Source organism: Polypterus senegalus, chromosome 5 (assembly GCF_016835505.1).
Source record: "Polypterus senegalus isolate Bchr_013 chromosome 5, ASM1683550v1, whole genome shotgun sequence".
Lineage (NCBI taxonomy): Eukaryota > Metazoa > Chordata > Cladistia > Polypteriformes > Polypteridae > Polypterus > Polypterus senegalus.
This window is the reverse complement of record NC_053158.1, coordinates 184755500-184778188: the sequence shown is the minus strand read 5'-3', so window position 1 is coordinate 184778188 and position 22689 is coordinate 184755500. Positions and strand designations below refer to the sequence as shown.

At 39.8% G+C, this 22689-nt stretch overlaps 1 long non-coding RNA gene across 1 annotated transcript in view; it reads left to right on the top strand.

Moving 5' to 3' along the window:
• LOC120529696 overlaps window positions 1-12632 on the top strand; it is a 32738-nt gene extending 20106 nt beyond the window's left edge. Inside the window, exons 2-3 of the long non-coding RNA XR_005633794.1 lie at window positions 6709-6786; window positions 11553-12632. This is a non-coding gene — a long non-coding RNA (uncharacterized LOC120529696). The remainder of the gene's footprint in view (window positions 1-6708; window positions 6787-11552) is intronic.
• Window positions 12633-22689: the final 10057 nt, after the last annotated feature.

Here is a 22689-nt window from a genome sequence, read left to right as displayed (position 1 = left end):
TGCATTCCTCCTTTCATGTACATCTGTCTAAAATGTTAATTGAATTAAAGTAGCCCGGGTAGTTCATACTATGAGCCTGTGCACGTTCCATTAATGATTGAGAAATGAAGACCGAGGAAGCAGAAAATATGAGGTGACAGCAAGTTAACCGCATTATTGCTAATTATTAGGTGGGCTTTCCCTCGATACAGGAAATCGAATAGGTGCACGATAGGTTTGGATCCATCATTTAGTCACCTCTATTAAACGCAGTATTGATCTTAGGAAAAAAAAAAAATATGCAAGACGCAGAACGTTCAGATCTTACATTTATTACATGATATCAACGATTAATGACAAATATCCCTTGGTTACTGTTGCTATTAACACTCTCGTTTAATGGTGACTTCAGTTAATTAGAACCGGCGTTTCAGCAGGAGAAAATGCTACCGTTGTCCGTTCTGATCGTCTTCAACTGACGCTAAAAGAAGGCCGATATGACAAAATATTTGCCAAGTATCTCTGCGCAATGCTTTGTGTTTTGAGTATGTGATATTTATTTTGCGTATTTATATATAATTTCTGATTTGTATCTGCAGAGGCTTTTAGAAATAACTCTCTATCCAAAAATCATCTGTCCATAAATTGCACTACAAACAGTTCGAAATGCTATTTAAATTTAAATGAAATATAATAAAGAGCCATTCACAAATAAACCGTACAATCCACATTTGCAGACTAGTAATAATAATCATAACAACACATATATCGGTAGGTTTAAAAGAAACTGAAAACTGAAATGATTAGCATCGAACCTAAACTTGGATTGTGCTGGTGTAGGAAATGGACGGATGGTCGTTTTATTAATGCTGTGTTTCTTTAAACTGAGGGTCTGTGATGTTTGCAGAGCTCAATAATGGAGGCAGTAAAAAACAGAACCAGATGCATAATTGCTTAATTAAAATGTACTGGACGTCTCCTTAAGATGGCAGGATGATTTGAATAGCTTTCCCAACGATTATGTTTAACTAATAAGTGGAATCCTTTAGAATTTGCAGGCTCAACGTGAATTAGGTGCAAGCAACGTAAAGAATGTTACGTATGTTGAGGGAAATGTGGTATATTAGCATAATCTAATGTTTAAGAATGTATTCTTTATTTCTTTTTATTGTGATTACTTTTGGCGGTGGTACTAGCAGTAAGTCCCAATCCAGTTCAGCAGCGGAGCAGCAACTGAACCTGCTGGAGTGATTTGATGAGGATGCAAAAGTGCGCAGCTTCGCTTCAGGCTGTACTTTGGCTCCAGTGCAGAGAACTTCTAACTTAACACGAGACGAGCAAAAAAAAGGAGTTGCGCGTGTGTAGTTCATCATATTTTTGCTTGAATCTTGAAAATGCACTTTTGTCATGGTTCAAAGCCAAAACAATTCTCAAGAATTAAGAAGTTTATGTTCCCTCTTAAAAATTGGAGGTGCCAGCGTGGTTCTTCATGCCGAGAAAAGCTATAGCGGAACCTTTTTGGTTCCCAAAAGATCCATTTCACATAAAGGTTCTCGAAAGAACCTTTTTTAATTTAATCCGTAGCAGGCTTCATAATGAGTAGAGGATACACGATTTGTGAAATACCAAAGTGCTCCTTATTTTAAAAGCATACAATACTGCGTTAAAGTCAAGGTTTTTGAACTGTTAGCATCCTGCTAATTAGCCGACAATACGTTAAATATTTTGGTTTTATCCACATATTAGTAACCTTATTAAAGACCAAAGAGACAATGTCATATGCAAAGAACCCTTTCTATAATGAAATGAATACTTTTAAGAATACAGTGTATCTTTATTTTCAAATTCGTTTAGTTTTTACTCTCCCGTTTGTTCTGTTACAACGGCTGGCCGGAGCTTTTTCAAAGAAGGAACAATCAGTGGACGGAACGCCTGATCGTGACTTTCAAAGTGTGTAATTTAATTTCAAAAAAAATAAGGTCAAGTGAGCTAAATATTCATGTTACTGAACTCTAACAAACGGATAGTGTTGTTTTGTGTCGACCGGATACGGGTGCGTGAAAAGGGACGGCAGAGTTAAGGTTTTGTCTACAGTACTCATAGAATATGCGACATTTTAAACACAGGATGAAATTATTCAATCCAAGAAGTTCGTTCGTTTGGTAATGTTAAGCAGGTTCGGTTTCAGACTCTAAAAGTCATGGGATTCTTAAGTGTAATTTGGGAATCAAACCCTCTTAAGTAGTGATCAGAAGAGTGTGACTCCAGATTTTTATGAATTTGTAGTGACGCGACCGATACGCACCTTAGTTATAGCGTGATAATGATGGTACAAGGGCAGGGAAATTGGCACCGAATCGAAAAAAGAAGGAAGACTCAACTCTTAAAGAGCGTCAACGTGAAATTGTGTTTCTTTGCAGCTAACACGATTTTACTCTTGAAAGTTAACGCAAGAGCATGAGTGTGTAAAACGGATGATAGATAGCTAACTATGATGACAGGAGCCAGGCAGTACTGAGGGTCAATAGCAGCTATTTAATACTCATCATTGATTTACCCTCTGCTAGATATTTCACGATATGTGAATATGCCTACGATACACTTTTAAATCTACTCATTAAGCCTTCAGGCGTTTTCTTAATATCGTCTTATTTCAATATTAAACTTTTATTCTTTCCTCTTTTCACGTTCCTCAATTTCTCTATTAATATGTCGCACAGGAGTCGCGTAAGACATTGAAACTGCAGCAGGATCAGCCTCACCGTCTGCGTTATTCGAGTTCTCCTTTACTAATGTCAGCCGTTATTTGTATGCCTCTCGTGAGTCAACCAACACTGAATGAATGACTGGGTATTTATGTGTCATTTGTTTCGGGTTACAGAGAGATGGTCCAGTTCAGATACTACTAATTCTGTCGGTACTTTAACTTTGTTCTTCTGAAGTAGTCATTATCCGAAGGCTTTGCAAGAATCATGTATGGCGCTCTAAGGTTAAAGAGAGGTATTTGACATTGCAAAAATAGTGATTTAGAACATTTTGGAAAAGGAAAGTTATTTTGAGAGTTACCAAGCAGGAGACAGTGGGCACCTTCACCTTTCCCAGATTACCCGTCCTTCGCCTTTCACCCTTACCTGATCAGTTAATTTTACCTACAAAAATGCTGCGTTCTGCAGAGGAGCACAATAGCCTTAAAATGCAGTCTCTCCTAAGTATCGTTTCAATTTAAAACTTATAAAGTAGAAGCAAACAATTTATCAAATAAGCAGCCTAAAAGCCAAGCTAAGCGATATGCATTGAATTTTGGAATTAAAGAATATATTCCCGAAATTCTAGCAGTTCGAAATGAAAACAGGCAAAAACTCGTGAGCCAAACTCAGAAGTCAGGGTTTTCATTGTGCTGCGGATGCTTAAAGATGAGCTGCTGCTCTGAAACATTAATTCAGGTAAAGAGGCGATCAGCCCGCCAGCTCGACCTGCCTCAGCGAGGAGCCTCCTAAGCTTCTGATCTGGATTTCAGAGACTTAACCCTTTACTGCCCGCAGGGTGTCAAACAGGTTTGGTGGTGGCGATAGAAACAAACCAATCTGGAAAGATTGGCGGCAAGGTGCCGCGGTGATTAGCGTGGCCGCTGCGAGGAGTCTGCATGAACACAACTTACCAAATGTGCCTGCTCGCAGTGATTTTCCTGTCACTGTACAAACAGAGCGACATCTTGTTTGTTGGCTGCGAATGGAAATATGAATTTATCACAATTATTAATACTACTATTATATATTTGGCAGACGCCTTTATACAAGAGACTTACAAGATCAGGGTAGTGTGTGGAAAATGTGATCGATAATTTTTAGGTCACTGTGAGTAATGTCTTAATCCGAAGTGCAAATATCTATATAATGTTTCTATATTTTCGTGTTACACATACTGTACATTTAGAAATCATACATTCCCAAACAACTCAAAACTGAATTTAGATAGATAGATAGATAGATAGGAAAGGCACTATATGATAGATAGATAGATAGATAGATAGATAGATAGATAGATAGATAGATAGATAGATAGATAGATAGATAGATAGATAGATAGATAGATATGAAAGGCACTATATAATAGATAGATAGATAGATAGATAGATAGATAGATAGATAGATAGATAGATAGATAGATAGATAGATACATACTGTATTAATCCCAAGGGGAAATTCACAATTTAGCAGGTTTCAGAATGTTTTATATACATATATAACCATTTTTAGCTTCTACACTGAATATGAATTGCTGTATGAATTGAGGAATAAGGGTTTTTGAAATACTAATATCCAGACAGAAATTAAAATTTAACATAGAGCCGAAGTCCAGGTGCATCTTAGCAGAAGAGAAAATGAGTGCAAAAGGAAAGCACAAATGACATAACTCACTTATTGGTCAAACATTATCAATAATTTTTGAATAGGATGATGAAAGAGGGCGGGTACAGTACCTTGCTGCTATTTTGTGTGTGTTTAAAGAAGTACTCCACCCAAAATTATATCTTTTTATCTGTTACTCACCGCATGTGTTTTGTAGTGAAGGCTGAGAAAAATGTTAAATGTTTTCATGCAGGATGGAGAGAAAACGCTTCTTATACATAAACGTCTATGTGTGGAAGTGTGTGTGTCTGTCTGTCCGGCCCGGAAGTGAGAGAGGTGGAGTCAGGTAAGGGCTCTGCCTCCGGGAAACAGAAAACGCTTAGCCGCTAATAACACCAGCGAGGCGAGCACGTCTGCAAAATGAAACATCAGAAGAAAGACAAAGTCACTTAGATGCTAACATCCATCGGCAAAACAGTATCCCTTTTGCTTTTCCTCCCGCTGCTAATACACAAGCGATGCGAGCATATTGGCGAAATTAATCCTCCTCGGACAAAGACGCCCAGAGTAGTTCCTTTCAATTACCTGACATCTCTACATTTCCGTTTTTTTTCCTGACGATTTTAACAGTTTCTAGGACCCTTGGCGTTTTACAGCACAGGCTTACACAGCTTTCATGATATAAAGATCTGCCTCTCCCGTTCATTCATTGGTCAGAAGTCTTGTCTTCAGTTCTGAAGTACAGCATTATGGGAGTCTGTTTCCTGTTTTTGACGTACACTGATTTTTTTCCGCAAGTATTTATTTTTTGGTATTTGGTATTCAATACTATTTTAGCAAAAAATGTGCACATTTTGCACATTTTGAGCATACGACAGGATAACTGACATGTGGAATATGTGCCATGACTAATGTACAGCATTGGTCGCTATTAGGTTCTATCATAAACTTTTAACATTTTTTTCTGCATGAAAACATGCAATTAAAAACGTTCTTGGCTATAACTAGAAAACTACATGGCATGTAAAAAATATCATTTTTTGGATATTCTTTTAACATCTGAGTGCTGTTTTCTTAGAAGTCAACAAAGTATCCAATATTTACACCTTCTTCCAGACAAAAATCACCTTAAAAGAGCGGGAGCATCACCCTGAGCATTCCCTGGTGACGATAAACCTCTGATTTGCAACCAAATCAAAAGCCCTCTAAAAATCAAGATAAATAATAAAATATAATAGTTCTTTGTGTGACATTAGAGGGCGCTGTCACTCCTCGAACCCCGCAGACAAACGTCCAGGACACCAAGTAAAAGCCCTTAGAAATATTTTAATGTCTTCTTTTCGATATTGTGCCACAGCAGACATGACTAACACCACCATAAACAATAAATCAGTAATCAAATACAATAACACAATCCTCCTCTCCCAGCAGCTCCATCACTCTACCACCCAACTCTGGCTCCGCTCGCTGGGTCTTGCATTGTCCTTTATGTAGTTCTTGACCCGGAAGTGCTTCGGTCCTTCTGTCCATGTGATTCAATAGCACTTCCAGATCGGATGAAGACTCATATTCTTCTACTTCTGTTCTTCCATCCCCGTGACTTGGGAGTACTTCCGGGCTATAGGGAAAATAAAAATCCCTTCGTCTCCCGGCAGCGTCACACAGTGGAACCCACGGTCCCCAGCAGGGTTGTGAATCCAAACTCCATCTCCCCTGATGGCCTGTGGGAATCCGGGGCCCCTCTGTGCTGCAGGGAGGACTCCATCTAGCGGCCTGGATGTGTCGGCCGTCTCTCACATCTGATTGTATGCTTTTGTTGCTATTTCAAAGAAGTCTGGCAAAAATGGTATCCATGATCTTCCTGGTTGAAACACTTGCTGACTGCTCACTAAAACGTCCCCTTTCTTACCTCCTGATGTCTGATCATTTCTTTAATAGCTGCTTGTATTAATTTAGCTGTGTTACCTGTTACAACCCCCCGTGACCCTGTAGTTCGGATATAGCGGGTTGGATAATGGATGGATGTTACAACCACTGGCCTGGTTACTTGGGTCATCTCATTCACGTTTTTTATTTAATAGGACATTTGATAGCTTCTAACCTGTAGGAACTTTACAGTAATTTAAAATTGTTAAAATGTCTACATGGTTTATATTTGTACTCACTAATTTCATTTATCACTCTAGGATGAATACAGGCTGATCCTGGGAATTCAGCTTTTTAATTTAACCAGCACACCTCTCTCTATAAGTTACAAATTATCAAGTATCTCCTTAATTGTCCTCGTAAATGCTGGTGGGATATCAGCTTCTTCACATGCAGAAATTTCAGAAAAACGGTAATATAGAGCAATTGCTAGTTTACTCTCTGTATATTTCAGATCACGCTTATTACTCCTGGCACTTCACCTCCTCCTTGACTGTTCGTTTACTACTAATACACCGAAACAAGCCCTAAGGTCAGTGCTGAGGTTAGAGTTGTCTTTTATGTCTTATGCAACTGTGGTTTTGGTTTGCATCTCCTTATTATTTCCACTGTGGAGTTTTTTATTTTTTAATTTCTTGTTATTTCCAAATATCGGGGTATGCTCAAACTGCATTTAAATCTACTCCACTGCTCCTTAACTGTCTACGCATTTAAAAGTTTGTCTCAGTTTACATTTTTTTAGATTTTGCTGCATTTGCTCAAAATTTCCTCTCTTGCCTTCCACTGGAATATTTCCAACTGTCTTTACTTAAATTAGTGGAAATCATCTTTTTATAACGTTGTGCTCCTCGAGCTCTTTGCAGTGAGACGTAAAGGAGCCTCTTGTGTCGACATTCACAAGCGTTTACCTACTGGCAGTCACCTGCACATCTGCGTGAACTGATAACAATGGATTACAGATTGTGTGTCTGTTACTCAAATGATCGGCCTCTGTTAAAGACCTCAGTGTGGGGTCATCTTTGGGCTTTCTGCTGGGGTCTGTTGTGTCTGCTGATGTCTCTGCTCTAGAACGCTTTTACACTCACTGGTGCGGAGTGGGGTCTTGGCTAAGATACGTGGGAAAGATGATGGCTGGGGGTGTTTTTTATAACTTGTTCTAATTTATTATTTTTCTTTTATTTCTTATTGCATGTTTCCAATAGAAAATGACACACATTTCCCAACAGTTTTGGTTTTTGAATAGCTAGATAGATAGATAGATAGATAGATAGATAGATAGATAGATAGATAGATAGATAGATAGATAGATAGATAGATAGGAAAGGCACTATAGGATAGATAGATAGATAGATAGATAGATAGATAGATAGATAGATAGATAGATAGATAGATAGATAGATACTTTATTAATGCCCTAGTGGTTCAATGATGTCAAACCCCTGAATTCTATTCTGATTATTACAAAATATTAAATCTAGACAAGCTGCTTCTCTATTTGGTGCTTTAACACACCATATTAAAAAACAGCCATTGATTATGTCAATGAATATTGTTCTTGTACTAATTGTAAATTTATTTTAGTTAATCTTGGAGCAATTAAAATCTCTCTAAATTACAAAACCCTCTCTAATTGTGCTTATTTAAATATTATTCAGTGAATACTGAAACTATTGTCTAAATAGGGGGAGTTTATAACACTCTTTCATTAACAGGTATAAGGGAAAATATACTTGAAATTGCTTGAATGTTAAACTAGGACATCCTGCCTTCATTTGTACCCGTATATTTAAATTACATGTAAGAAGTCTTATTCTATGAACCAAAAATTTACCCAAGACGTTCTAATGGTTATCTATTTTGGGACCTTTGGGAGGTACATAAATGCAGAGGGTTGCTACGAAATCATACCAGTTACCTTTGTGCTGATTAGCGTCATTGAGGTTTCTATATAGATATTATATGTAAGTGAACCTAAATGAAAAAAGAAGCTAGTGTGTTAGATTTTCCAGTCTTCCATGTTACACTGAATAAGAGGCAACAACATGGAGGCTTCACCAATTGTTGTAGTAAAAGAATGTCAGTTTTGAGTCTTTTTAACTTTATCATATACAAAGTATAGGGTTAGTATTGTAATCATTCCAAAAATTCAACCTCGAGATTTTGATGAATCTCGACTTTTTAGACCTCCCTAAATCCAAAAATACCAATTTTGGAATTACCGTATATACTCACAGATAAGTTCTCTCACAGATAAGTTGGGACTTGATTTTACCGTATAATTTCTGCTATTTTATAATGTCGATCATATAAGTCAAATGCAGAAAACTCACGCTATTGGTCCAAGAGATTATGATATGCTAACGCCCACCTGAGAAAGTAACCACGGCATACACAGCCTTTATTTTCTATGTGGCAATGTGCTGTATCAGCGTGTGCTCCTAACCTCTCTCTCTCTCTATTGTGCCTACGTGACCACATGGTAATACCTGAACTATTCGAAGCAACGTTTGCACTGATTTGTGTTTTTTGTATCTCACACCCTCATATACCTTTATTATAAGAGCATCCCTTATCTACGATGGAGCGTTCGATCAGAAGAAAATATGAAGCTGGTTTTAAATTAAACATCGTTGAAGTAGCGAAAGAAATTGGTAACTGTGCTGCTGCAATAAAATTCGATGCATCCGAGAAACTGATGTGTGATTGGCGGAGACAAGAAGATGTAAAAAAAAAAAAATGTAATTGTCGCTTTTTTGAACAGGCGTATAAGTCGGGGTCTGATTTTATGATCAATTTTTCGGGTTTCAAGACCCGACTTATACATGAGTATATATGGTATGTCTGTGTATCTCTCTGTCTGTCTCTGTGTGTGTGTAAACACAATAACTTGAGTACGCTTTCACTTAGGGCAAAATTTTTCATACAAGTATTAGGTACAAAACGTAGATTTCTATCAACTTTTGAGCTATTTCCGTTAACCGGAAGTGGTACTTTTTTATTCATGCAGCTTCAGGGTCCAGTTTATTCAACTTTACTTTTATATTTGTTCAATATATTATTAATTTGATTTGATTTGTTGTTGATGGTTCTTTAATGTACATAATATAAAAATATAATTTATGTCTTGCAGTTTACTCCTCAAATATCCATTCCAATATCTTAGTATACGAGAAAGTCGAGGAGAGACCACTCCCGATTTTTTTATTTACAAAGTATTTTCTGCAATACATGCCTCTATCCTTTATTCTAGTTGAATCCAGATATCCATGGTTCACCACTTATTTGAACTAGAAGCACATTCAATTTCTTCTTGATGTAATACAGCATCTACACTGCATATCTTTTCCGTTTTGCTTATCTTTCTTAAATAATGTGCAGCCATTCTTTGTAAGGAGGCCTTCAAATAGGTTTAACCTGGGGACAAATTCTAGCCAAACAAATAATCTTTGGGCTGGGCTAGGTCTGGCCAGGAGAACCTCTCAGGACCCTTGTCACACAAGAGCTGACACATTTTTATGGTTTTGTTTGATATTTCATTTCTTTACATTTTGCTCCATTATTGTATGAATTTTGTGTTAGAACACTCTAGACGAGAACAGGCCATTCAGCCCAACAAAGCTCGCCAATCCTATCCACTTGTTTCCTCCAAGAAAACATCAAGTCGAGTTTTGAAAGCCCCTAACGTCTTACTGTCTACCACACTACTTGGTAGTTTATTCCAAGTGTCTATCGTTCTTTGTGTAAAGAAAAACTTCCTAATGTTTGTGCAAAATTTACCCTTAGCAAGTTTCCAACTGTGTCCTCATGTTCTTGATGAACTCATTTTAAAATAACAGTCTTGATCCACTGGACTAATTCCCTTCATAATTTTAAACACTTCAATCAGGTCTCCTCTTAATCTTCTTTTACTTAAACTGTTAAGGTTCAGCTTTTTTAATCTTTCCTCATAACTCATCCCCTGTAGACCTGGAATCAGCCTAGTCGCTCTTCTCTGGACCTTTTCTTGTGCTGCTATGTCCTTTTTGTAGGCTGGAGACCAAAACTGCACACAGGACTCCAGATGAGGCCTCACCAGTGTGTTATAAAATAACTCGAGTTTTACAAAAAAAGGTTTGAAACAAATCAACCCGCACCCCAGAGAAAGAGAGCTAGGCTAGCAAAGTAAAACTTTAAGCTAGTAAAAACAAGTAACTAGATACATTAATAAATGAATAATGGTAAATGAAGTAAAAGAGGGGAGAGAATCTGCTTCCTCGGTGCTTTAAGAGCTTATTCTAAAATGTTATTGATTAGTTCCTGCCAGGTTTTGAAAAGTTCTGTACAGAAAAGCGAATTTGCTTTTTTCCAGTTTCAAATAGTATATGACATCAGTTACCCACTGACGTAAAAGAGGAGAGTTAGGATTGTTATATTTGAGCAAGATAAGTCTACGTGCCAGTAGTGTAGTAAAGGCAATCACAGTTTGTTTGTCCTTCTCCACGTTAAGCCCCTCTGGAGGTCCACCAAACACAGCTGTTAGTGGGTTAGGAGGGATTGTGACACCAAGGCTGTCTGAAAGGCATTTAAAGATTTTGGTCCAGAATGATGTTAATTTGGTGCAGGCCCAGAACATGTGACCCAGTGAGGCTGGAGCTCGATTGCAACGTTGGCAGGTTGGCTCTTGCCCTGGAAACATTTTGGACAGTTTTAAATGCGAGAGATGCACTCAACAGATAATTGTGAGTTGAGTAATTGTATGCTTTGCGCATATGGAGCTCGAGTGAATTCTGTGCATTACTACCTTCCACTCCTTTTTCGAGATGTTGAGTGAGAGATCCTTTTCCCAGTGTCGTCCTGGATCTTTAAAAAGGAGGGACTATAAAAAAAAAACGCCTTTTCATTTAACTGCAAAAGAATGGGGATCAGTAATATAGGCACGTGGAGTGTCATTTTATGTTTTGGTTTTTTTTTTGTCATTTGGTATGCCATATTAATCTCCGAAGGGAAATTGTCTTTTCACATGACCTTGAGGTTGGTGATCACAAATATGATAGTAATTTTGATATCTGACTCTTTACCTGCGGTCCAAACCCTCTAAGGGCCATTCCCAGAACGTTAAAAACTACAAATTTCAAACATAATTATGCAGGGTATCAATGTCAGTGCTTATGAATATGATGTGATTTTTGATTTTTGATCCTTTTCTACTGATTTAGCCCTCAATGGACCTGTATTGGAGGGTGAAAAAATGACTAATGGTTCTGAACATTATGAATTAGGGCTGCTTGTGCTAATTGAGGCTTTCTTTTTTTGTTTCAGTCAGAACTGGAGTTCACTATTAAACGGCGTGATTCAAACGCACAGAGAGCAGGACAGTCTGCTGTAGAACTCTCTGGAACCAAGAATTCTGGAATTTTACCTTTCGCTGAAAAGATGGCACACATGTTCCCCCCAGAAAATGTAATACTTAGTATATTTCATTCCAAATTATCAGTAGATGCCTGCCATTTACTCTAAGGTCAGTATGAAATATCCTTATGGCAATCGCAGTGTCTCAGAATAATCAATTTTTCTAGCACAGGTGCTCTTAAATGGTGTCTTGTGGTGATTTGCATTTTAAGAAACGTGCTATTATAGATTGTGGTGAAGAATGAGTCAGTGTTGAAAACCAGTTAAGAAGTTCATAGGTGGGCAATTCTGTAGATAAAGAAGAGCTCATTGGCCGCTAAACAGCAGCAGTCACTTCAGTGTTGCTCTGAGGAGGGGATGCCTGCTACTGTCTTTTGGTGATGCAAAGCTGAAGAGGTTGATGGAAATTATGGAGTAAACTGAAAAGTGAAGTAAAACTCTTGAGGTATCCTATGAGAATGTTCAGACAACTTTATGATAAATTACTAGGAATAAAAAAATTGCCTTGTAAAACTTATTGTGTATCCCTCATTGTGCAGGTTCTCAGTCACTGCCTGATTCTTAAAATATGAAAATATAACAAGCGGTGCTGGTATGAGGCTTCTATTTGTTGTGAAGCACAGTATTAGGCTAATGGGAGAGATGTAGCTTTAAAAGTTCTATTTGTCTCCCAACTGTTGTGGTATATGGCCGGCCGTTCATCCCGGCCAATACCCCCACGCTGACAGATGGAGTTCTCCCGACAACATGGAGGTGCCCCGAATTCCAGCAGGGCATTATGGACCTTGGAGTTTTTCTTCACAGCCCAGCTGGATACCGTGGGCGCCGCCAGGGGACGCTGTAAGGAGGCCTAGGGACTTATATTATCCATATGGCCCAGAAGTAATTCACAATCATGGAAACGGAAGAAATTATATACTTCTGGGCTGAGGAGAAGAGGAGTTTTGATCTGACCCGGAAGTGCCAAGAATCACATGGACTGGGAGGATCAGAAGCATTTCCGGGTCAAGGACTATAAAAGACTGTGGGAGATCCCAGACGGGTGAGCTGAGTTGGGAGGAAGGGAACATCGTGTCTGGGTGTGGAGGATTGATTATTGCTATTATTATTATTGTACTGATTTATGAGTATTGTGGAGTGGAGGGTGCTTTGTGCACTGTATTGTCCGAATAAATTTAATTATTGGACTTTTTTCTGGTGTCTGGCATCTGGTTCAAGGGGACGACAGAGCCCCCTATCTGTCACACTGTGTATTAGATGTACGTCCAAATCCTTCTTGAAAAACCAATTTAATTTTTTTAACATTTTACTCAGTGTCACTGCCCCCTGCTGCCTTCACTCGCCAACTCCTGGGCTGGCGCTACACACTAGCCACTTTGTGTTTCTGCCGCTCACGTATGCGGATGTTCAATTTAAACAGATTGTTATTTTCATGGGAATTGTTACATGTGCATAAAACTAACTATTTTACATTACAGCGAGTAATTAAACATATTAAAAAATACTACAATGTAATAATTTGAAAGTAAATTATGTTTTGTGTTGCATTAGAGATATTCATTGTGTTAACGATTTTGTTCTGGTTGGCTTTGAAATTAACACGCAAATACTTTTTAAACTTACGCTTTTACTGTAAAAATGTAGTCTATTTTTTTAATTAAATTTTAGTCAATATCTCACTGAATTTTGATTCTGTGTTTGGATTTACATCGTGACAATTCAACATATAACTGCCCGTGATTGAATTTCATTTCTTTCTCTCTAATAAATAAACCGACTTTTTCGAATGTTTGTCTCTGTGATTTGTTAATTGTTTTTGCAAAAGCTATTCTAACTGGTAACGTTTAATACAAATGGCATATCAAGATCTCCTTTGGTGTCTAATGTTATCTGAGGAAGATGTACTACATTACCTTCCTTGGATACATCCTTCTTTCAACAGTAATTCGGGCAGTGGAAGACCGTACGGTATTAATGGTTGTAGATATTCTTCGGGATATTATAAGCTGATGTTTTCAACTTTCGCATGATCACCAACAACTGTTTCAGCATTGTCTATTGAAAGGCATTTAACCAATTTGCTGTGTAACTGATCGACATTTTCGGCTTTAATTCATTTGACTTCATTGTTTCTCGGTGATAGGATTGCCCGTGTACTCATTTCCTCGGTTGATACCCTTCAGGATGAAATTTTTCAGTAAGATTTGGACATAATAAGTCTTCTTTAGGTGGGATCTTAGTGAGGAAAACATATGAATTTGTAACATCTGAAGGAGCAGGAGCTGTGTCTGACAAAAGCATTCACATGAAGGAGAGGTGAGAGGGCCATGTGTGTGGTTGAATATGTTTGAGAGGAGGGCCTGACTTGAAAAATCTCTTGGAAATAGTCTCGTCTCATGTTTTCCTTTTATAATAGATTTATTTAATAGTTTTTGCATTTGTTTCTTTTTGTTGTTATTATGGTAATGCCATTTTTTGTTCTGTTTATCACCACCATTTTGTGAACATTTTTGTGTGGCTGTAGCCATATTGATTACAGTTTCTAGGCTTGTTGCCATTCAAGTCAAATTGAGATCAAATTGTGTCATCGTTCTGCACCTGGTGGCACGCAGCTTCTGGCCTCCAAGTTTTTGGATCTAGAGTGAAAAGAAAAAAAAAACAACTTCATGAAGACGTAGTTAGGTGCAACTGAGACAAGTTAGTAAGAGGACCTTGGCATCAAATTTTTGGCTTTTGATTCTGGGTTGGTTTCTCTCATTTTGACAATCACTGATGAATCTGACCCCTGCCTGCTCTTTGATTTAGATTTCTGCTTGCTGTTTGTGTTATTTTCAATTCATGATCATTTTCTTTTGCTCACCTTTACTCTGGAGAGTCAAAACGACATTGCCTTTAACTGGAATTCAGTAGTGCTCCAGGGCGTAAGAAATGGTCGACTGATGTGGGCTGTCAATGCTGTTTTTTGGAGGGTCTTCAGACTGGTGCGCATTGTGCCTCTAAAAGCTGTATTTTGACCGCTTTACAGTATATATTTAAGTGGCGTATGATGTGCATCTAAACTTTATATGGGACATGACAAAGACCAAAAAAGACAAGACACGGCAAAAACGATGCCTGTAACATAAAAATAAATACATAGAATATGGATATGAATCGTGTCTGGTTGTGGAGGATTGATTATTGTTATTATTACTATTGTACTGATTTATGAGTATTGTGGAGTGGAGGGTGCTTTGTGCACTGTATTGTCCGAATAAATTTAATTATTGGACTTTTTTCTGGTGTCTGGCATCTGGTCCAAGGGTTCAAGGGGACAACAGAGCCCCCTATCTGTCACACTGTGTATTAGATGTACGTCCAAATCCTTCTTGAAAAACCAATTAAATTTTTTTAACATTTTACTCAGTGTCACTGGGACATGACAAAGACCAAAAAAGACAAGACACAGCAAAAACGATGCCTGTAACATAAAAATAAATACATAGAATATGGATATGAACCAATTAATAATACAAAATGAGTAACATTCTTACCACTTTTGGCCTTTATTCCTCCCACCACTTGAACATTTGTCACCACCCTCACTCCCAACTTAAAGCTCCAGAGACCGCTTTTGAACCAAAATATTATGTGACAGAATGATTTCTGGGCCAGGGATGAGTCTGTCTCAGACTAGGAGCACCATGTCGGAGCTCCACCTAGAGGTTCATGCTGGCCTTACAACCCCAGTGAAGTTTCTCCCTTAATATGCATTAGACCCCTGTGTTGAACCCAACAGGGCTGAACTTTATAGGGACACATTTTTTGGAGTAAATGAGTGGACTACAATGTGCCTCTAGAGCAGGGGTGCCTAATGCGTCGATCGCAATCAACCAGTAGATCGCCAAGGTAGTGCAGGTAGATCGTGTTGCGTTCAAAAACATTTTTTTAAACGTTAGTCTATCATATATCCCCCCCTATGGCATTTGCCATTTGATTGACATACAGGCCAGTCTGAGATCTCTTTCTTCTAACTCACTGGTCATCCCACACGCACGATCAAACGCATGAGCTACTGCAAAACTCTGGCTGTGATCTAGTTAGCCTTCCAATTTATATCGACTAAAGAAGGGATTTAAAAAAAAATTGTTTGGGGAGGGTATGGGCTGGATGTGGAATTGGAAGAGGATTTTTTTCTCTCACAATGTCATAATCAAAGTGCGTTTGTCTGATCTGTCAATCTATCATTGTTATTCCAAAGAAGAAAATGTGGAAAGGCACTTTCGAACTGTTCATAAAAACTACGAAACTGACGTCCTTCCAAAAAGCAATCTGAGAAAGAGAAAGGAGAGGGAACTAAAATCGCAAAATTCAAAAGTTCCTTGACTGCATTATTCAGCTCTACTTATTTATGCGAGTCAGCCTTTTCTCACATGACGATTATTAAATCCAAATACTGTAGTGACCATAAATATATTGAATTGTTATTGTGCCATAACGGTTATTCAGTTATGCAAGGTATGACAACATACATTTTATGTATAAAGTATACTCAGAATATAATTATATATATACAGTATATACAGCATTTTTAATGTAGGGAGATCATTTCGACCTGGTCATTTCAGAAGTAGCTTGCAAGCCGAAAAAGTGTGGGCACCCCTGCTCTAGAGTTTGTATGGTAAGAACAACAAAATGATGAAAGAATTTGGTATGGAATGCATCTAGAAGATACATGGGAACAAGATTGCAGTGTTGACTGAGTGGGACACATCATGCCTTTAGAATCTAGATTGTGAGGACTGATTTGGGCATAGTGTTTGGGCATAGTGAGGACTGATTTGGGCATAGTGGCTTTACAATCCTGAATGCCTGGGCTGTTATAATTTGTATGGCAAGAGCCACAGACAAGAACATTGCTGACCACAACCTTACTCTTATTATATAAACATTCACATCCACTCTTGGAGGATACTTTTCCTGCACTTCTTCCCATCTCTTGGAAAAGTGAGTGTGTTCTTAATAGACCCTGAGAGTTTTTACTTCTCCTATGAGTGCCGTCCATTTATCATCCTTTATTAGTCAGTGACTTCTGCTCTGTGTATTTTCATTTGTTCTTTTGTACACTCTGTGGAGTCCAATCCACACCATCAAATTAATACCACAGAGCTGGAAGTTGAAATCTTTTACTTGGTAAGCTATCAGAACATAGTTCAAATAAATTATATTAATGGTTGGACTGGCATCTGGAAAGGGAAGGAGATTCATTGTCCATTCTTTTTCCTGGGGTTTCACAGTCACTTTTTTGAACAGAGATTGTTGGTTTAGGTTTTAGCCACAGCAGTATATACATTTAAGGTTCTTGACACACAAATGGTCAGGAATCCTGACGACTATGCCAATGCAGGCAGTAGGGGCTGCCGCTCAGCAACAAACCCGCAGAGACCGTGGCAGCAAACACAGTGTCAGGTTCAAAGGAAAGATATTTATTTACACAGTACTTTATAACAGGCTCTTCTTTCCAGCCATTACAATACAAATAAATAAACGTATCTTCCTTGCTGCTTCCATGTCTCCAATGTCCACATCCTCCAAACTTTAAATCCCCAATTCATGTGGGGCAATTTTGTTTAGGTTGTACCTCTGACTTTTTCCAGTGTTAATCACATTGCACAGAGAAGCATTTCTGGGTCAGGCAGAAGTTCCATTAAGCAGGACGATCTTCTCCCCACAGTGCCCTCTAGAGGAACCCAAGAAACCTGACAGGGCTCTCCATCTGAACTGTGAATGCCATGTAACCCTGCAGGTGTCCAAAATGGGACAATGCCAGAGGAACATGGCCGCCTATCATACCCGGGGAATGAACTGCTTCTGGTGGACAGGCTCCCAAAGTCCATCCATTTCACCCCAACTGGAATAAAAATTGAGAACCTACCCAGCCGGGTTACATCTTCATCCATAGCATCCTTCCATTACAGCCTTCCGACTGTACAAGGATTTACTCTCCATCCCAGTCAGGAAGCCAGTCCATCCGTTATGGCACTTGCATTGTGTAAGTTTAGTATCAGGTGTAAAGAGTACAGTGAAATTCATATCTGTTTATTCCACATTTGTGATCTGAATTGTAAATTGCACAAGAACATGGACTTAACTTGGGGTCAGAAGCAGTCCATAGGGACATCAAGGTTGTCCCACAGTTGTTACGAGTCAGCCAGTGGTGGACCCTCCTTCTTACAGTTCATTTAATTTTGTCCCACAGTTTCTCAGTTGTACTAAAATCTGGTGCCTGGTGTGACCACTGAATTAGCAAGAGTTCATAATTACGATCTCGGAACTTTCTAAGCATTTTGGCCTGAAGTATCACAGTGTGAAATTAGATAGACAGATAGATAGATAGATAGATAGATAGATAGATAGATAGATAGATAGATAGATAGATAGATAGATATTTACTTTATTACTAATTCACATCCAAGGGGAAATTAGCTCTAATTATACTGTATATTTGTGTCATTCCAGCATTGCACAACTTAACACCCCACACCATTGCACTGCCTCACCTCCATTGTTAATCCTTGAGAGGATGGATCTGTGGACTCAAGGAGGCCCTTGCCAAGTCTTTGACATTCCAGTGGTAACAGATTAACAGCTACTGGAAGTCGTCACATCGTGCCATGTTTTAATTCCTTTGGAATGTGTGCTCCTTAATTTCTGCAGCCACACCTTCTTGTTTTTCACTGACCGTAGGGACACCCATTTGGACTCTCAGCTGTCACGTGTTGTCCATTCTGATGAGGCCTCATTGCTGAGCTGAGCGGTTTGCTTACCAGTTGTATCCAGTGTGTTACTCTGCATACATCATGTTAAAGTCACGTCAGGCCCATTTATCAAACCACAAGATTGTTCATTTTTAGAGGGTGAGCCATTTTAGATCTACCCATGCCAATGTTGTGCATTCAAATCTCTGCAGGGATTTTTGCTCCTGAACACCAACACTCACAATATTTCTGTTGATGTTAACACAGAATGAGAACCATAGCTGGTTAAGGAATCCAATCTTTAAACCATTGTCTTTCGAAGCAGCTGATGCAAATCTATGCAAATCACTAAGTTTAGTCCTTCTCTTTAAGACAGAGAAAGTCATTCTCCAGATTTATGTTGTGTTTGATGAATCATGCAGTGCCATAAAGGACAATCCGTGGCTACAGCCTAACCGGTAGCGATGTTGATTCGGCCTTTTATAAGGTAGGCTTGCGTCTTTGAAACACTTGGCCTGTCAAGCCCCCTTGTTATCTGACCTCCGCTCAGCTGAAAGTGGAGAGATGGGGTTCTGAGGCAGGAGCTCGTCCAGTGGATTCAGTTCTACAGATTTCATGGCTGGTCAGCTTGTCCTTGGTGAGGACCCTGGAACTGGTGTAGTGATCTTCCTACCAGAAACAGAGAAGTTTCCACTGGCAGCCCTGATGTGATCTCTCAACACTTTTTAGGTGCTAACAGTCTTCATGGCACATTCAACGCTACTTTCATTTTTGCACGCTTTCTCTGAATTTTGCCTGTGAGGTGCACTCCTCCCGTGTACGCCTATTTTAATTAGCATTGGCTATATGTGTGATGTTCTCACTGACTGAGCAGTCAATTATGACTGAATGAATATTCGACTCAATTCAATCTCATTTTTACACATATCCTCTGCTGTGAACCCGGCCATGAACAGCAGGCCAAGAGCCAATCAGCTTCTCATTGATTTGTTTGCTTAACCTCATTCAGCTGTGGAAAGTGCATATCAGTATGAATTTATTTTTCCCTAACAATATTTTTAATCTAATCTTGATTATGTTTTTAATCTGCAAATTAACTTCACACTTTTTTTCTTCTGAAAAGCATATGTTACAGACAATTTCAAAGAAATGAAGAGTGTAATGAATAATTAATATCCAGCGCAATTCATTAAGCACAATTATAACCCATTACTGATTCACCCACCTGGTGTGTTCAGCAACGGCGTGTTTATTCACGGTGCCAAGGTCCCTCAGCGACAATTGATTTTTTTTTTCTGATTAAGACTCAATGGCCAAAATTATGTGTTTATAATTTTGTTTTTTATGTTTAACCTTGAAATGAATCCATTTTTTATGCTGACTCAGCTCTGCCTTGATTGTTAAAAAAAAAGTTATTATATTAAAAAGAGTGATAAAAAATATAATCAAGTACAATCTTGGTGTAATCTTGATATATAATACGCTACTGTGGCTGTCCGTTTGTCTGTCTGGGATTTTTAATCACCTGTAGCTCGCAAACCGTTTGAACTATTGACTTGAAATTTGCTACTGTGAAAGATAGGGAGCATAATCACTCCCTTGAACCCTTGTCCAAGATTCCAGACACTAGGAAAAAGCCCAATAGTTGACTTTATTCTCACAGTACAGTGCACAAAGCACCCTCTCCTCCACAATACTCATTCAATACGTACAATAATAATAATCACAATAAACTCTCCACCACTCCCAGACGCGTTGCCCTCCTTCCACCCAGCTCAGCTCGCCGTCTGGGAGCTCCCACAGTCCTTTTATATTCCCTGAGCCGGAAGTGTTCCCAATCCCCAGTCCACGTGATTCTTTACCACTTCCGGGTCAGGTACAAGTCCTTTTCTTCACCCCGGAAGTACGTCACTTCTGTCGTCGCTCTTCCTATGACGCACTTCCGGGTTATAGGTTATGCAGCTCCCTCTTGCGGTCCCTGTGGTATCCAGCAGGGCTGTGGATAAAAACTCCATTGTCCAGGATTCCCTGCTGGTCTTCGAAGCACCTCCATACTGCAGGGAGGGCTCCATCTGGCGGCCTGGGGGTATTGGCCGGGATGCCAAGCCCGCCATAGACCACAGTACACATATACTCCGTGACGTCTACTACCCGCTTTCGGGGTGATGATTGACCTCCAAGGTTATTCCTCTTTTAATTTTCATTTTATTTTATTAGAAAATCAATTCTCGGCAGTGGCCAGCAGGGTGGCACATGCATACGGGCGCCGTTCTCATCCTATCACATTCTCCGTCACTTCCCGTACCTCCTCTTCAAATCTTAAATCATTCTTGAGGCAGATTGAAGTCTTACGTGCCAGCTTAAGTGCAAAATTAAAGAAAATGTACTAAATAATTGTAACGCAAACACTGACTTAATCAGTTTTAACCTGAAAAGATGCCGACAAAAGAAGAGAAGAAGTGGGCCGCTAAGATAGAGAAGAGAAAAGCGCATCAACCTCTGAGCAAACGAATGTTAAACAGAGACAGAGAAAGAGAATTAAAACTAGGAATGCTCAAGTCAGGAGTGTTCATCGTGCTGTGCGCCGTTACTGGTAACACATAATGTGCCTTTGAGTGTGTGGCCGGTGCTCAGCTGGATGGCCGATGTTTGCTGCTTCTTACACTTCCTTCACCTTGGAAAAAACACCTGGCTGACTCACCTGGTAATGCACATTTGTTGTGTATTAAAATATCTAGGTTTTTGGGGGTTTTTATCTTTATTTTGCCTTCTACAATTCTTGTATTAGGAATTTGTTCGTTTTCGCATACCCCTTGGGGTCAGCCATTGTACAGCGCCCCTGGAGCAATTGAAGGTTAAGGGTCTTGCTCAAGGGTCCAGCTGAGTAGGATCTGTTTCAGCAGTGACGGGGTTTCGACCCAGCAACCTTCTGGATACCAGTGCAGATCCGTAGCCTCAGAGCCACCAGTCCGCCTCTTTTAGGTCCTTGTGGTATAGCGGGTCCACAGCTCACTGAGCAAAGGCCATTCATTTTAAATAATCACCGCACCCGAGGCGGCTTCGTGAGGCGATGTTGTAGCGAGCCGCGGGGCAGTCGTCGATGTGGGCGTTTCTCACTGTGTGCACAGGTGAGGAACTGCCCACATTCGTGATTGCTCCCGTGGCTAATGCTACAGCTGTGATGGCCCCTGGTTATTTAAAAAAGAAGCGCGAGTCGGTTGAAAGGGGATGAAAAGAAAGAGGAGGAGATAAGGAAAAGAGAGGACGGAGGTTACAGGGAGCGAGGAAGCAGGCGGTGCGTGCGTGTGGTGAGCGCACGATCGAGGGCAGCTGTAAGGAAGCTGGGTGTTAGGCCAACACCCAGACGTTTGAGTTGATGTTGCTCCCGCTGAGTGACCAGGTAGCGGGAGTGCCTAGAGGAAAGCGACGAGCCGCAGAAGGCCGCGGAAAGGCAGCGGAAGTCGGGAGGCTTGGTGGTGGAGTCCCCAATGTGTGCGTCCTGGCCATTGGTGGACATCAAGTCTCGGGGACTGGGATGAGTGCCAGACCGAAGCCAGGGATCGGGAGGTCTCCAGTCTCATGCGTGTGTTTCAGGAGGGCAGCTGCAGAGAGCGTCTTGCCTGCTGCTAAGCCCAAACGGGATAAGCAGGTGAGACGCTAACGCTAACATAGAAGAACACTGGATTTGTTGTTTTAAAGAACTGCTTCCTAAAGAAGATTTTAACCTCTCGTTTTAAAGGATTGTTTTTTTCTTATTGTTGTTTTAACCTCCACGTTTTTTTTTATTGGATTATTTATTGAAGAACTGCACTTTATGAACACTGTTTTTTTTGTTGACTGTTTTAAATAAAAGCACTGTTTCACTTTTAACCATCCCCTTGCTCAGATGCTCAATTATTGCCTTCACTGACTAGCTCACTCGGTTTCATTATCGACGGTGTTGGGTTCAAGGGTTCCCAAACAACCATGAGAGCGTGGAGCCAGAACCCACATCGTCACAGTCCTTTTATTAAAGAAGTCATACAAAGATGTGACGAGCTCCATCACAGAGAGAGCGGTTTTCTATGCAGTTGATAGTAGTGTTCCTTTTATAAATAGTTAGAGGTGAGCTTACCTTTAGGGATGAGGTTGGTGGTAGTCAGGTCCGCTCTGTAGGTAGCAGCTACACGATGGCATACAGACGCGCTGTAGGAATAGGGGTGGCCAAAAGTGCACGTGCAGCTCAGAGGCCTACACAAGCCTGTCATCCCAGCCGTGTCTGCCACTATGGAGCAGGAGAGTAAACAAGTTGCCAGTACACATAAAGAAAG